The following is a 17,721-nucleotide window of genomic DNA, read 5'->3' as shown; positions in this document are numbered from 1 at the left end:
CCTGCTTATAGCAGGAGATACACACAGATGATAAAATGGACTCTGAAGATGCTGCCTCTTTTAGGTGAAGCTAAAAGCACCTCCTGTTGGGTGGGGAGTTTTGGCTGGCCCATTTTGCTCTTCAGCCAAGTCCTTAGCAGTTTTATGCCCCTGGACCCCCTCCCAGCCTTCCCAGCCTCGCAGGCTGCTATCTCCAGATGGCCTGAGGGCCCCACTCCGCCCCCTGAAATCACACACCTGCTTGGCAGGCTAGTCCCTATCTGTGGTTTAAAACTTTTTTCCACACTCTATTATCACCCTTCAGTTCAGAAAAGAGCAAAACAAAAACACTTGCAAGCATGTTTCCCTTTGCCTTCCTGGTCAACACTAAGGATTTCCAGCCAGAGAGGGTGAAGGGCAGAATGTGAGTGGGCCCTGCTCACTCTAAGTTCAAGTACTTGAGAATTTAAAGTCCAAGACCCTCTCTAAGCACAACATGCAGTCTATCAAGTAGATTTCCTTAGTTCATTACTAACAACGCAGGATACCATCTCTAAAATCATCCACTTAAATTACTAGAAATCGAACAAACAAGAACTTTCTATGCCTTAGGGCAATATTGCATGGTATTTCAGAATGTAAGTGCTGGAGGCAGAACTTAATTGAAAAGTGCATTACCTAGGGAAGGTTTCTTAATCTGTTTAAACGTCAGTTTTTTACTATGTACCATGAAGATTAGACTACCTCCCTTATGGGGTTGCTGGGAGAATGAAATGAGAAATGCTCAGCGTATCACCTGACATGGAGTAAGTGCTCAATAAATAGTACACAGTAACAACAAGAATCCCCCAATTCCATTAGGGCAATTCCTTCATTTTGGCTTAACAGGTGCCCCTGTGGTCCTACACAAAAGGCCCTCCAGCCTCTGAAGTTCTCTGCAAAGGTGGCCAGATTATGCCAGCCCATCTCCATGGCAACCAGAGGTCTCTGTTATCTAGTCTGGTGCCAGGTAGGTGGTAGGTGATGAGACAAACTGAATCTTAGGTTAAACCTCTCTTGTTTAGTATACTCACCAGCAGTGCTCCTGTTCTAGACCCATGCAGAATTCTGATTTCATGTGACCTTTAAGTCACAATTTCAGTCATAAAAGTACTTCTGAAACATTGACCCGCTTGCTCAGACACTTTTTTATTTTTAGCTATTCCCCAGATGTCTACTTGATATAGAAATAAGCAGAAGAATCAAAGCTTCTCTAGTAAAGTTTTCTCAAGGACTCTCAGTTAGTCCATTTTTCTATTGCTAGCATAAGGAGTTAGATTAGGAAGTCAGTTGTTGAAAACAGTTTTTTGAGCTGCAGTGAAATGTGGGTAGCACTTTATTTCATAAGCCATTTTGGATATAAAGTAAACTTTTTCAGGAACAAGGGCTGGCATTCTGCAGAAGGAATAAAGGAAACAAAATTGATTAAAGGGCCTGGCACCTAATACACCGAGGAAGTATGAATTTATGAAGCAATGGAATGCACAAATGAGTAAAAAAATCCTTGGAATTCCAGATCTATAAATTAGTAGGTCTGTGATAGTGCTGTTAAGGATGATGCACTTAATTATTCTATGCTTCATTTTATAACAATCTGCAGAATGGGAGAGTAACTATAAGGTGGTTGGTACAGTGAAAGATAAGGAGGGAGCACGTGGAAGCCCTTTGGAAATTGCAAAATGCTCTGCAGATGCCACAGGAGCAACAATAGCAAAAGCGGTTAATAGTTACTTTTTTGGGAGCCAGCTGAGTAATTTTTCCAAACCACAATTCTTCCTGGAGCAGCATAAATTGAGTTGGCCTTTGGCTGATATTGAGCTGGGACTCTGGGGATACCACAAAATAGTTTATAAAATTGCACATTTAGGCTCAATAGGAGGGGGGAAATGCTGTAAAAATTAATAGGGCCAAAGGGAATGGTCTCTAATCACCAAATTGCACACTTCCTTTCCCAACGGCCTCCAAAACACAAATAGTATTTGATAGAAGAACACCACAGTGACAAATAGCTGCATTAAAAAGGAACAATTCTTCCAACAAAGCTTAGTAGATTTTAAAAGTGACTGGAGTCAAACATAACTTGGAGAAAATAATTTTTTAAATGATGCATAAATAGAGTGGACCATTTCAGAGGTTTGTGAGTAAATGAGCAGAAAAGTTGGGACTACCCTCTAATGTCACCATAGTAAGTGCTGGTGGCAGGGGTGAGGGTGTGTCTATTTTCTTGAATAGAAGCTTGCTGCTAAATAGAATGGGTTGAGAGGTGCTTAATAAACTGGCTCCAGTACACCCCTTTTTTAATTCAGAGCACAGAGGAAAGCTGGGCCACAAGAAGATAATCTCTCAGGGAGCTGGAGAATTGGCCTTGGAAATACCCAGGTGATGAGAGAAAAATTCCAAAGGAGATTTTAGCAGGTGGGAGGAGGTCAGAGTGGAGATAGCACGTCTGGGTAATAGGAAAGGGAGGCAATGGGTAAAGGGGAGGCCAGCAAACATTTTTCATTGCTTTGTCTGAGGCAGAGGCAGCTCTGAGCACAGCTGTGAAGCAGGTCAAATTTCATCTTTCTCTCCCTGGACAGTTGGAGATCCTGCCACCCTGCACTCCTGTTCTCACTTAATTCCAGATTTTCCAGATCTCATTCATTTGCTTAGGGACTTGCTCTTTGAAAGGTGAAAACCTAGGTAGTCTGATAATGGCATGCACTGGGGCAGGGGATGGGGATTGCATTTTTCAGAGAATTCTTGCAAATATTTCTTTCCTCCTAACATAAAATATACTCCAGAGTAAAACATGTATTTAAAAAGTGGGGGGCTGGGGGGGATCTCTGTAAAATCTGCCTTAATTCCAAGAAGCATCTGAAATTGGGAATTTCTGACACTATAAATAGACCCATAGTGGCAGCAAACACCTTTCCATGGCTTTCAAATCCTTAAGCCTGGAAAGGGAAGAACTAAATTTTATACTTTAATGCTATAAGCATGGAATTGTGCTCAGTACTTTGTACACATGGTCTTTATTCCATTTTACAGATTTGGAGGTGGGGATGAAGTTCAAAGAGGCTGGTAACCTGCAAAACTGTACTCCATCTGACACATTCTTCTAGAACAGCGGTCAGCAAGCTTTTCTATAAAGGGCTGTATAATAAATCTTTTAGGCTTTGTGGACAATGCAGTCTCTATGTCAACCACTTAATTCTGCCATTGTGGTAGAACCAGAGGCAATATGTAAATGATTGGGTGACGGCTGTCTTGGAGAGGGAAGCCAGAGTTGGTCTAAGAGCAAAATTTGCCAATCCCTGCTCTAGAACATTGCCACTTCCAATCAAGGGATGGGGTCTAATTGCTCTCCTGTTGTATCCAAGGTGGCAGGTGATTTGCTCATGACCAAGAGACTATGAAGGAAGTGACACTGCATGACCTCCCAGGCTGGTACAACTATTTCTACCTTACTCCCTGGGACAGCTGCCTGCTTGAAGCCCTGAGCCACTGCAAAAGCAGTCCAAATGACCTGAGGCCACCATGCTGTAGGAAGCCCAGGTTAGACATGTGGAAAGACCACATGGAGAAGCCTCAAAAATCTAAGAAGAAAGATAAATGCTCAGCTGGACCCCAGTTGTTCCAGCCCAACACTGGACTGCAAGTGTGGGAAAGACCCCGAGCCAGAACCGCCCAGCTGGAGCTCTAACCAAATTCAAGCACTATGGAAACTGAGGAATAATAATAATAATATTGCTGTTGTTTTAAAGCACTAGGTGTTTGAGTGATGTTACATAGAAATAAATAGAACACTGCCCTAAGCTAGTGAGTGGCAGATGTGAGATTCAAACCTAGGTTGGCCTGCCCCCAACCACATGTTCTGTTACACAACTGCTTCCAGCAGCCTTTAAAAAAAAAGTGCTAAAATACATGTAACATAAAGTTTGCCATGTTAATCATTTAAAAAATGTATGGTTCAATAACTGCATTCACACTGTTGTGCAACCAATCTCTGGCACTCTTTCCATTTTGCAAAACTGAAACTTTACCCATTAAACAAGCACTCCCCATTCCCCTTTCCCCCAGGCCCTGGTAACCACCGTCCTCCTATCTGCCTCTATGGAATTCCACCATTCTAGATCCTTCATATTAGTGGAATCACACCGTGTTTGCCTTTTTTTGGAACTAGCATATTTCACTTTGTGTGTGTGTGTGCATTTATATACTTATATATTTTAAGCCTATGTGGGTTTTAGTGAGCATGATTAGTGAGTAGCAAAGGTTTGTCAGGGAAAGATGTCAGAGATTCCAGGTTTGTAAGTCACAGAGGTGATGCGTCCCAGGAAGGACCTCACAACGCCACCTGCTCTGACAGCGGCAACTCACAGTGCTCTGCCTCTGAAGGGTTTTGAAGGAGGAGGAACCCATAAATCAAGAATAAGATAAGGCTATTTCGTTTGTTTCAAGTCGTGGGCTGACTTCCCTCTCCGAGCCTGTCCAGAATGAAATCGTTTTCTATCACACGGTCCTTTCAAATAGTATCAAACACAAATACGCACTGTCTACTCCTTTACCTCCTCCGTGTCGGGGGTGTGTATTGACTTGGTGGATTTCTATGACTAGCTGTGGACTACGAATCAAACAAAAACCTTTTGCAAGGAATTGGCTCTGGGCCAGGTGGACCTTGAATGCTGCTACTTGCTTATAGAGACTGAGGCTGAGCCTCGGGGGGCATCTCTCACCTTCTCTGCCTTCTTCCCATCCCTAACCTAAGACCAAAAGGCAGTCCTGCGTTGAGGTACACACTTTTGAATTCAATGGGTTGACCTTCCTCTCCCACCCAATGGCACCCAGGCCACATGTTTACACCAAGAGAAAAGGAAAGTGATGTTTTTTCTAGCCCATTGTTATGGGCTGAATTGTGTCCCCCATAAAAATTCATGTGTTGAAGTACTAACTTAGTATCTTAGGATAACTGTATTTAGAGCTAGGGCTTTTGAAGAGATGATTAAGTTAATATGAGGTCATTATGGTGGGCTGGGATCCACTATGACTAGAATCCTTAAAAGAAGAGAGAGAGGCAGGGTGCCTGTGCTCGCGGAGGAAGGGCCACGTGAGGACCCAGGAGGAGACAACGGCGAGCCCAGCAGAGAGGCCTCAGAGAACAACCTGCTCACACCTTGACCTTGGGCCTCAAGCATCCATGGTTGTGAGAAAATAAATTTCTGTTGTTCCAGCCCCCCAGTTCTGTAGTTGTGTTATGGTAGCCCTAGCAAATTCATACACTCACCTAGAGAAGGTTCCTGAAAGTAATAATAGGGACTCAAAGGGCAAGAAAGTCTTTCAGTACAGTTCCTCTTTCTGCATCTTTCATAAGCAACTGCTGGCAGGGTCAGGAAATGGTGGCTGAGCCTCGGGTAAGCGCCAACCTTCAGGAAGCTCACTGGGGTCACTGGAAGCTCCTGGCTCCAAAGGGGAGGGACTGTGGCTCTAGATTCTAGACAGTCTAACAAATATGGGGAGACTGAGTAGGTGTTTTGGGCATGCTCTATAGGAGCATTCCTTCCTTCCTGGGCAGGAGAGGCCTTCCGTCTCCCACTGCACTTCCTCTCTCTGGGGCTCTTCCCACCCACCCCTCCTGTAAGGTTGCTTTATTACCAGGAAAGTCAGAAGATGGGATTGCATCGTGCAAGTGGTAGGATGGGCGGACAGTAGACAGAATAATGGCCCCTAATTCCAAATCTGAATCTTTCAGATCAGTGAAGATGTTACCTTACATGGCAGAGGGGACTTTGTGATTATGTTAAGGATCTTAAAATGGAAAGATTATCCTGGATTATTATCAGGGTGGCCCCAATGTAATCACCCAATGTAGGGTCCTTCTAACAGGGAGGCAGGAAGGTCAGAGTCAGAGAAGGGGAACTGTGAGGGTGGAAGTAGCCATGTTTAAGAGAGGTTGGAAGATGTGACACTGTTGCTGGCTTTGAAGCTGGAGGAAGGGCCTCATGGCGAGGAACACAGGCGGCCTCTAGTAGGTGAGGGCGAGGAGATGGATTCTCCCCTGCAGCCTATAATGGGGCACAGCCCTGATGAGCCATTTTAGACTTCTATCCTCCCAAACTGTAGGATGATTGGTGGTATTTTCAGCTACTAAGTTTGTGCTGATTTGTTACAGCAGCAATAGGAAGCCAGTACAGGTGGTAAAGATAACAGTCCTGGAGAACTGCTGCCAGCACATTCAAATGGGTAGTGATAGGGCTTAGAAATTAGATAACAGGCAAAGCTAAAGTTTCTATCCCTTAAAACAGGGGTTCTGGATCAGACTCTGGGGGTTGGGCCTGCAATCTGGGTGTAACATACCCTTCGGGGAAACTGATGCACACGAATGTTTACCTTAAAGGTAAGTGACCTAGGCTGGTTCTTACAAATGAAGAGCACATGTGGACCCTTGGAGGTACATGTTTGGAATCTTGCAGGTACATGATGGAATCTGGGGATAATGAGGAAAGTTATCTTCCTAAAATGGGCTCTGCGGGATGTAGAGGAAATTAAAGTTCCTATTGAAGGGCCCCCACCCATAAGATGGCGAACTTCCTGCTTCTCTTCTGGGTCCTCGGTTCCCGCCGGCGCCACCTGAAGCCCAATCACCCCTCGCCCCCCTAATCCCAGCACCTAGCCAATAGCCACTAGCCCCGTAGAAGTGACACCTCAATCAGCTCATGCCCCTTCCTATATAACGCAGCACCTTTCCCTAATAAAGCGGAATTCTCCAATGAATTGCTGCTGTGTGTTGCTCCTTTCCTTTCACCTATGGCCAGGATTCTCACCAGACCCTGGTAGCCTAGCCCACTGCACATGTGTGGGCAATACATTATTACTGACTCTGTATAAAGAGCTCCACCCAGTGCTCTGGGCTGCATGGGGGCAGGAGAGCAGAGGCTGGAGTGGTGGCAGTGCCGAGGACAGAGACTGAGATGGCCAGGGAGGCAGAGACGTCCAGAGGCAGAGACTGGCTTGCTGTGTGCAGACTGGCTCTGAGGTAGACGGGATTCTAGCGCTTGACCTGTCACTGTGAGAATAAAGCTGGGTATATACCCTTCCACCCTAAGAACAAGTGAGATAACACATTGAAGGTTCTAGTGTGGAACCTAGAACATTGTCATTTTTTGGCCTCACCGAATCAAGAGTGAACTTGCCCTGGGCTGAAACTCATTGGTGAGACAATGGGGGAAGTGGGAAGAGAGGGAGCACAGAATTTAGTCTATGTGCCCACTAGTCCCACCTCTTCTGCACAGCCTGTGCCTGGGGTAGACAGACTGGAAAAAGCCCTCATCACTTGGGAGCCCTGCACTCACATGTGCTTGTCGCGGCCTGGAGCGGCTGAAGGGGTGGTTATTTCCTCTCATCTTTTCCCAACCTCTTACCTGCCTGAGCAATCTTAAACTGGCTACTTGGAACCCACTTTTGAAAATATGGGTGAAGTCATCCCTTCCAGCCAGAGCTTAAAGTTCTAAAAATCACACACACATGGATTTCAGTCCTAGAATTGCCTCCTATTAGTGGGGTTATCTGGGGTGCTTAATCTCTGTGAGTCTCTAGGTCATTGTTTGTAAAAGTAGGCACATTAGAAGCCCTTGTCGGGTAGAGATGTCGAGAGTTCAGTGAGAGAACACATTGAAGGTTCTAGTGTGGAACCTAGAACAAAGTAAACGCTTAGTCTGTTGTCATTGTCATCAATGAAGTTAATGTTATTAATTGCAATTAGCAGCTATTATTCACACCTGATATTAATCTTCTATATCTGGGCTTCACATGTATGCAGGATCCAATTCACAAGGGCACCTGTATACATGAGGGATTCCGGCCATTTTAAGTCCTGCTGAGATCTCTTTTGAGGTTCTTCAGAAGTCATTTCTCCTTCCTTCCCAGCTGATGGAACTTCTCATAGCAGCCAAGGTCTGCGGCCTGAATACGTGGCCAGACCTCATCACCGATATTCCCTCACCACCTGCATTCCTCTGATCAGCTAGTGGGATCCAGTATTTTTCCTCCTCCTGTTGGCTTCCATGTCACCTAGCCAGTTGCCACCACATCCTGCTGCTGTAGAGGTAGAAGTCAGGCACATTTAGGACCTTTCTGGGTGAGTGACAGCATTTGAGATGAGATTAATAAAACGTCAGTACGTAGGGGAACCAGACCCTCCCAGTCACCTCCATCCCACCATCCTTCTGACACACGAAAGAAGCCTGGCCTCTGTCTGTGTGATTTGGTCTGAGGCACTGGTGGTCTGGGTGCGAGTTGTCCCTTTGTGAGTGTGGGTCTGACACGTACTGCCAGGGAGTGAACCTGTCCCCTGACCGGCCACTTGGTCCTTGGCTGTGCCGCCGAGGTTGTGCCGGGCTCTGCACGCATCACTCTGGGTGTCTGTCCCTGGTGGCAGATGAGCTGTTATTCCAGCTCACCCACGGTGGCTGCAGGGTTTTTCCTCAGCTGCCGCATGACCACCGAGTGAGAGCATTCCAGGACACCAGAGGGGCTGGGTCAGCCCTGGAATTTCAAAGGGACACCCCGGCCCGGCTGCTGCCTGGCTCACCCTGCCATGTCACTTTCTCTCAGCTGTGTGGCACTTTGTAGTGAACTTCCTCACCACCTGAATCCCACAGACCCTAGGATTTACCTTTCTTAGAAGGGAAATGCCTATTTACTTTTCCTCCACAGAAACAGTTTAATTTTTTAGGATTCAAGACATCCCCAAAGGTCATGACAAAGACTATTTACAAGGACAGCAGCAACCGACAGAGGAAGATACCTTACTGCCTTTAAATTCAAACACCTTCTGTTTATTTTATTTAACTAAAGGGAAGAATTGGTCATAATATTATATCTGATTTAGGCCGTGTGCACCTAAGGGTGTCTGTTATGTTTATACCCTGCCCTCAAATCCATATGCTGAAGCCCTAAGATCTAATGTGATGGTATTCGGAGGTGGGGCTTTTGGGGGGTGATTAGGTTTAGGGGCGTCATGAGAGTAGGGCTCCCATGGTGGGATTAGTGCCCTTATACTAAGAGACACCAGTAAGATTTCTCTCTTTCTTTCTTTCTCTGTCTTCACATGACAGTCCATGCAAGGACACGGCAAGAAGGTGGTGGTCATCTACACACAAGAACAACTGAGCCCTCACCGGACACTGGCCCTGTTAGCCCTTTGATGTCAGACTTCCCAGCCTCCAGACTGTGAGTAAATTAATGTCTGTGGTATAAGCCACCCAGTCTATGGAATTTTGTTATAGTGGCACGAGAAGACTAAGATAGTAGTAACTCAAGAGCAAATTCTAAACTCCAGGAAAAGACAAACAGCCAGGCAGCTTTCACTGACTCCTCCTCCTCCCTGTCCTAAAAGACAAGGTAAAGGTCTTTCACAGATGCTTCCAGAAGCAAGATCAACCCACCACACCCAGAATATGCACAACAGAAGAGCCAAAGCAATGAGCCTTTGAATCTTCCCAGTTCCTCTGTCCCACAGAGCCTCTTCCTCCACCTCCCCAGAGTTCATGACAGCAATTACTACCTGCCAGCTTCCCGAGGGAGATGGTTCTTCATTCCCCTATGCCAGGCAGGCTTCGTTGCCCCCTTCATGGAAATCTAGCTCTAGACATCATACAGGTAATGATTTTATGATGGCCAAATTCTGCAACTATTCAGAAGATTATACAAGGAATAGACACATTGCATCTAATGGTTCTGGGCGCCCAGACCTCTGTGCAGTTGTGCTGCCATTTTCTGTCATCACACCCTGTTGGATGTCGGGTGTGTGTTTGCAGCATGGGTGGGTAATGGTGAGGAGCTCACCTTCAGGTCAAGCATGTTGGCATGGAGCTGCTCAGAGTGTGTAACGTTCTGCATGGTGGTGCCACCCAAACACTGCCCCAGACAGGAAACAATCTTAGGCTGAATTAGCAATTATTTTCAGGAGATTAGATTTGGGGCAACTTCAACCATTCATAACAGAAATTTGTTTGCTTTAAGGCAATTAAACCAAAACCATAAATTTTAATTCTGAGGGACAGAAAATAGATTAGTGGCTGCCTAGGTTTAGAGGGCAGGGGTGGAGAGTGACTGACTGGGGAAATAAAAATGTTTCAAACTTAGATTGTGAGTGATTGTTGTACAACTCTGAATAATCTGAAAAAAATCTAATATATTTTGAATGGCAGGTTTTATAGCATGTGAATTTTATCTCAGTAAGGTTAAAAATTTAATTATGAACAAAGTACAGTCTTATAAAAATAGCTCTCATATTTTATTAATGTTAATAATTTTTTTCCTCAATTGTTTCTGGTGTGAGATTATTAATACTTTAGGATACATGCTCTTGAGAAGACCAGATTGGAGAAATTATAGGGCTTCAGTTTAGGGAAGGTATGGATTAGCTCTGAAGCACACAGACACAGGGAGTGGATTTGTTCAGCCTGAATGGTTTGTCGGTTTTCCTCTATGGTTTTGCCCCTAATAAAGATCCACAGGGTCGAAGGCATGGCTAGAGCATGTGTGGTTCCTCATACCTGATCTCCACAGTCACTCCCCAATACAGCTGGAAACATCATTCAGTTATTCTCCAACAGGAGGTTCATATCAGATTCTTGGGGGAAAAAGTAGAGAGAGAGTGACTTTTAAAATTTGAAAAAGCATAGTTTGCCTTGTAATATAATCTTTTGTTGAGGGGTGCCCTTCTCTCTCTTTATTTAATATTCTGAAAGAATAATTACAGAATGAACATCCTTGTGGGTAAAATTGTAACATTTCCAGAATATCTTGCTTGGCTTTAGTACATCTGCATATCAGTGGTGGAAAGAAGTATGGCTTTAGTGCATTTGCATCATTCTTCAGGGGTGGAGAGCAGTTCACCTCCATATCAATGGGTAATTACCTGGGCAATGGAGGGTTTATCTGCACCTGAGAGGTGAGGGGGAGTGGGGCTGGTTTTGCTTCTGCTGGAGCAGGAAAGAGAGATGGCCCAGGACTGCAGTTTGTGAGCAATAAACGGATTTTAAACTTTATTTCTCCCTTTGACTGATTTCGATTTTTAGAGTTATTTTGCCCCAGGATTTCCTTTCCCCAGACTTACAAGGATATATACATATACATATAGGTGTGTGTGTGTATTCTGCTATATTTGTAGAAGTGAGATCCTATCAGAACATCGTTTTAAATTTGGGAAATGAAGTACCTATTGGTTTTTATATCACAATGACTCCAAGTAAAGCCTGACCAAATCTTTTTGGCTGGAGGCGCTACTGTGAATGACTCTTAATGTGATTGTGGGAGGGAGGAGGGGGCAGAATACGGAAAGGAGATGCTTGGCATATTTCCCTTAAGCAAATTTATCAGAATTTCAGAGTAGAAGAAGGTGATTAGTGCCAAGGCTGATCATGTATCTATGTATGTATGTATAGTATACAAAAGGTGGTTTGGATTTTTTTGAAAATTTATAAACATTATTCCATAACTGTATTCAATTCTGTTTCCTGAAACTTCATTGAAATTATAATTCCATAAATTCTGTAATGAAAACATTCTTTTACATTTTGGGTCATTGCCTCCTTAGATAGTCTATAGAAAGCTATGGATATTATTCTCCTGAAACAGTTCACATTTGCACACAGTATAAATTTTGATTATAATTTCACATTGTTGAAGGGACCCCATAAAGTCCACTCATTGATCCAGATTAAGAACTTCAGCTCTAAAAATGCTGAATAGTACTTGAATTTCCATAAATAAGGGAATTGTTAAGTAAACTGTGGCCACCATAAAAGTTGAATTTTCTGCAGACATTAAAAAGGAGGTAACTTTTCATACACTAACTATAGATAGATGCTAAGATACAATGTCAAGTGAAACAAGGAAGTTAGAACAGAGTAGAATTATTTTGTTTGTATATATTATGTAATTATGATTCCATTTGTGTACAAGCATAGAAAATATGTGGAGAGATATGTAAGAAATTTGAACAATGTGACTGGATAGGTATTGTGTAGACTTTTTTTGTTTATGCCATGTAATATTTGGACCTTCCTCTCACTATTAACTTGTATTTTTTATATACATTAAGAAGACAAGTTAATTAAAAGATGAATCATTCTTCTAAAATATGTTTTATAGTCTTTATAATCTACTACAAAGAAAAGATAGATACTATGTGTTTATTGCTAAATAAGATCCCTTCCTGTAATTGAAAACTTTGATATCCTTTTCCTTTGTTTTTTTCCTAAAGGACAAAGGACTTTCCTTTGTTTTTCTAGTGGACTACTAAAAGACATTTTTGGACTTTTCTTTTTGACTCAACTCATCTTTGCCCAATTATCTTGCTTTTGCTTCTCTTCCAGTTTTCAATTTCTTGTTTCCGTGTAATGCCTTGGCATTTATGAGTAAAGTCTAGACATATGTAAATTATATTGAGAATGTTGCCTGATTTGCTACATAAATTCTTATTTCATGACCAACTAAGTCATACATTATGATTTTTATACAAAATGTTTCATGACTTACTAACTCAAATATGCTGTTACAGTCCACCACGTGAGATGAGCTAATTAGGAAGCTACCATGTTCTTACAGAATAATCTTGATCTCAAATACTGAGGTACTCTCTCAGTCAGATATTTGCCCAGATGGATTTATTTGGGTGTGAATAAAATAGTTCTAATGTTTATAAAATATTAAATTTCTTACCTGCTATTTCAATTTAATTTTATCCTATTTTTTTAAGCAGAGCAAATTTTCTAACTTTATTATCTGACATAAGGCATTTTGGATAATGTTGGAGAAGAGACACTTTTATTAAAGTTTGGAATGACGCAAAATGGAGAAATGTGCATAATAGTCACAGAAATTACTACAATGGAAAGTCCAACTAATCTAGCCTGTTGATCAAAGAAAGTTTCACATATGAACTTGTTGAGTATCTGTTTGTCTCATATTCTCACTGAATAGGGACTCCACCTGCTTGGAAGTTTGCAGAGGCTTTTCTCACCGAGGCAGCCACTTATTCACACCTGAGCAGTGGGTATGGCCTCTTCTCCGCAGAGGGTAGATTACTGATTGAGGACAAATCCATGGGACCAGAGAAGCTGTCTTGTATATTCCTCAGTAGGGATTCCCTCTAGCAGACGGCCACCATCTCCATCTGGCAATAGATTTACTGACACCTTTGTTATGTTCAACCCAAACCTTTCTCACTTAATTGAACCCTCTGATATTTCATTCTGATCTTCAAAAGTAAATTGTTAATCTCCAATTTGTAGCCGTATTCATCTCCTTCATATTTATGTTTAAAGAGTCATCAATTCCATGAATCCAGCCTCCTTCTGCCCATGGATCATAGGCCTTCCATAATCACGGGATTCTTTGCCTCCAGTCAAAACCTTTATTCATTCATTCCCTACTCTGTCTCCTGAGCTATCTTTTGAAGAGACAAGCTTGATGATTGCATTCACTGGCCTAAAGGTCTTCAATGGCTCCTCACCTACAGGATGAAGACCAAACATCTTGTTGGGATTTTTATGACAGACCTTTCTTTTCTGCTCCTTCCTGTTCTCTCACTACACTCCTTTTGCTCCCTTCTAAAATATGTTTATTTATTTTCCTGTTTGCCTGACTTGACACACAATGTTCCCTCTGCCTGTAATTTCTGCCATCTCTTTCTTTATCTGGAAAACTCCTACTCATAAATTTCATAATTGCTATCACCTCTCTTGTGAAAACTTCCTGAATTATCTTCTCTGTCCATGTGATCTCTTAATCTTTAGAAGGTGCTCTCATACTTCTCATCACTGTGCTGTAGTAATAGATTCTGTCTCCCCGAGAGACAGCCTATGCCTTGACCATCTCTGAATCCAGTACCTCCACAGTGCCTGGCTCAACACAGTTTTTTCTTCAATTATACTTTTACATATCTTAAACCAGTTCACATGTCTAAGGTAACTGAACTTCATCTAAGAACAAAACAGGGCCATCAGGAAATGGAACTCAGAATAAGCCTTATTATCTAATGGGTGCCTGGGATACTCTGTCCTTAGTATTATTGTTTTATAATATTGCATGTATATGTTTATGGATATTTACAGGGATAGTTAAAGATCAAGAAAAAGGCAAAGGCTAATCAAGGAATTTCACTTCTTCCTAATGTTATGCACCACATTCCAGCAATATAAAATGGACAAGCAGTGGATCCTAGAAAGTTCTGCATCAGAGTCTTTCATCTTATCTGCCTTATAGAAATATGTTTAGTTTATTGGGTACAGCTAACCACAATTTGCTTCTGAGGCTATGACTTTGATTACTCTTTTAAAAATGTTTTTCTAGTTCTTTAAAAAATGTATTAATATAAATAAGTTTTGGGAAGGATCAATTTCAAATACGTTAGAAAGACTGCCACCTGCCTCTTACATTGTGTTAGCATTTTAGACATTCTCAATTCATAAATAAATCAACTGGTGTAGTATTATCAATTCTAGGTTTTTTTGTTTTTTTTTCAGTTAGGCAGCTTTTTTTAAATCTTAGGATCTCATACTTTCATTTTCTTCTCTCAGTCCCATTAAAGTCCACTTCATTGCCTTGAATGTCATCTTGTTAATGAAATAATTTTGTACTTAATAAAGATCATAATGACGATTCTGCTAATCTTATATTTTTAAGAGTGGGAAAACATAAAGAATATCAAGCTCTTGAGGCATTGTGTATTTGCTGTTTTTAACATCAGTAAAACATTCAGTTGCACCAGTACTTGGTACTGTCAGTATTTGGTTCTTATATTATCAGAAGAACAGCTCTAAATGAGTCTGATTGTAGCATAAGTTCACCAGGACCCTAACATTGTCACATCAGTCTATGGTATCAAGGTGGATATTAGATGGCAGTGAATCAAAACCAGGTTCAAAACCAGACTTCTTTCTAATGCACAATAATAGAATATGGTCTTCAAAAGCACTTTAAATCAACCGGTAAGTTAGGACCTGCTATGGTAAGAAACAGACCAGGGATCCCTTGACTTGGGACTGAAATGAATCCTTGGTTGAACAAGTAATTGAAACTGACAAAGCTTCCAAACTGGGAAGAACCCAGCACATGGTGAGCTTGGTTAGTCAGACCCCAGGTGTGTTCCCCATACCATACTCCCCATGGAGGACATGCGTGATGTGGCTCAACCTGCACCCATGTCTGCGTTCTTCCACCTGCATGTGTGAACAAAGGACCTTTTCTAGCTGACAGACAATTCTGACTACTTCTCAGAGCAACTTCACTGCTGTCTTTGCTTTCCAGCAAGTCCTTATGGCCAGAATCACTCTCTGGCTCCTTTTATTCCCCTAATACAACTGCTGTTACTAGTTCTAGTACGTCATCACTTATTGAGTGCATGCAATGTGCCATACATTGTTCTGCAAACTTAAAACAATTTAATTGTTAACTATTATTGTCATTCCAATTGTAAGTGATGAAAAAGAGGCCCAAAGAAGTTAATTAACATCCCTCCATCACACAGCTAGTAAGTAGGAGAGGGAGAATTCAAATCCAGGCAGTCAGACTTACAGAGTTTAACTCTCAACAACTACTCTATACTGAAATATATTCTTCCTGAAACACAGAGCAAGCAAGACTGCACAGATGTTCCATGAAAGGAAGACAATGTATTTATATATAATACTACTCTATGTATATAATGTATATAATTATATATAATTAAGATGTTATATATTGAATACATTAGTAATTATTAATTAATGTATATTACCAAGGATTCCAGCAGTTGTTCCATACAAATAAGACAATTCACAGTACACACACATACATATGACATACATCAGTAAATTATATATATTTGTATATGTGTATGTGTGTGTGTGTATATATATATATATATATGTGTGTATATATATATATATACACTGATCCTCTGTGGTATCAATAGTAGATTGGTTTTTCTATACATAGCAATAAATTCTTGACAACAAATATTAATGCTTCACTCTAGAGTTCAGAAGTACTTTTCAGGCTCTTACCCCTTAACCCCACAGTAATCCTGTAAGGGCATTGAACAGGCATTATTGTGATTGTGTTCTATGTACTGCAGGTGCCAGTGTTTGGCTTATAAGCCTTCAAGAGGATATGAAATGTTTGAATCATGAAAATGGATTTAAACTATGAATAAAAAAACCTACAAAATCAAACTTAAAAATATTTAATGAAATGCTATTGTAAACTAACATTAGGTTAGCATCATTAATTGTTAAACTTACTATTAACAAAATTCCATTCAATTTGCAAATAATTTGTGGATTAGATTTTTTTCACTTTCTGAGAAATTCCTAAGTATGTATGATTGTCAAGGAATTATAGCTAATCATAAACTAAATGAGTTCTACATACGTAATTTTAATTGTAGATGTAAAAAATGATAAAAATTCTTTCAAAATGTTTACAGAAAACAAATTCATTTGCTGAGAATGGGGATCATTTTGTAATATGTTGAAATGATAAAGAGTATATTTTCTACAAGAAGCTGAGCCCCAGGCTTATGAAGTTCCTCAATCATCTGATTACCCCAACTGCAGGATAAGGACCCTGAAGCACACAGGAAATGATTTGCTGAAAGCAAGCCAGTAAATATGGAGCTGAAACTCAAACATTGCCTCTATGGCATGGTGCTGTTTCTGTCAACGTGTTCAGAGAACAGTCTCCACTGATACCTACATCCTGTTAAATAGGATCACGGTAGGAAAAATGGAAGTTCCATGGCCAGGATCCTCACCTGATACTAACCTACTTACCCGCTATGCAGGTGCATGCTGGCACATGTGTTGGCAATAAGCCATTATTGCCTCTGTTATATAAAGAGCACTACCCAGTGCTCGGTGCAGAGGCTGAGGCAGAGGGAAGCAGGAAGGCAGGGCCTATGAGGTAGATGGGAGTCTAGTGCTCAAGCTACTGCTATTAGAATAATAAGCTTGGTGTGAGCCTTTTTTTACCCCCAACATTCTGTTATCATTATTTGGTCTCACTGAATCCATAACTTGTCTGGGGCTGAAACACTCTGGTGAGACATTTGGCATAGTCAGCAAGATTTGCTGAGACTGAAAAAAAAGACTGCCCTCATGGGAGAGGTACTTCAGCAGGCTGCCCTGTGGATGGGGAGATACCTGGGTATCCCCCAATGAGCATATGGTCTGAGGTGGCTTTCCTCCTAAAAGAATGGGCCCCTCTCCTGGACTATGGGGAGGTGGAGGCGACTCCTGAGGCAGTAGAGGAGGTCCTTGCAAAATAGGGAATTCATTAAAGAAAAAGAGTGCCCACAAGACAGTGGGAACCATGGGTTGGCTATTTCTCACATTGTAAAGAAAGGCCATAAAGGAGAAGGACATACTCCTGCAAGAAGCCCAGGAAGAGGCAGCACTAGAATGCAGGCCGCAAGGTGCTGTGGAGAGGGTAAAAAAATCTGTTGATGACTGAGATAGCCTTGCTGTGAGGCAGTAAGGATGTAGCAGAGGTGGCGTTCAGTGGACAAGAGAGCTGCCAACAGCCCTGGAACTGGAGGAAGAGCTGGGGGAGAATGAGGATGTGGGGATGGAGGCAGTGTCAGAGGCACCAACCCCTCCTCTGTAGAAATCCTCCCTAGTTGTAGTTAAGAAAATAAAGACACAGCAACTGTGGGGGCATCCCCCTCCTCAGGTC

General features: G+C 42.0%; 1 protein-coding gene across 11 annotated transcripts in view; it reads right to left on the bottom strand.

Annotated features, from left to right (window-relative positions):
* Nucleotides 1–17,721, bottom strand: part of DLGAP1 (DLG associated protein 1) — a 567,869-nt gene that overhangs the window by 94,060 nt on the left and 456,088 nt on the right. The gene's annotated exons all lie outside the window — the stretch shown is intronic.

Source organism: Manis pentadactyla, chromosome 6, assembly GCF_030020395.1.
Source record: "Manis pentadactyla isolate mManPen7 chromosome 6, mManPen7.hap1, whole genome shotgun sequence".
Classification (NCBI taxonomy): domain Eukaryota; kingdom Metazoa; phylum Chordata; class Mammalia; order Pholidota; family Manidae; genus Manis; species Manis pentadactyla.
This window is presented reverse-complemented; position numbering and strand designations above follow the sequence as displayed.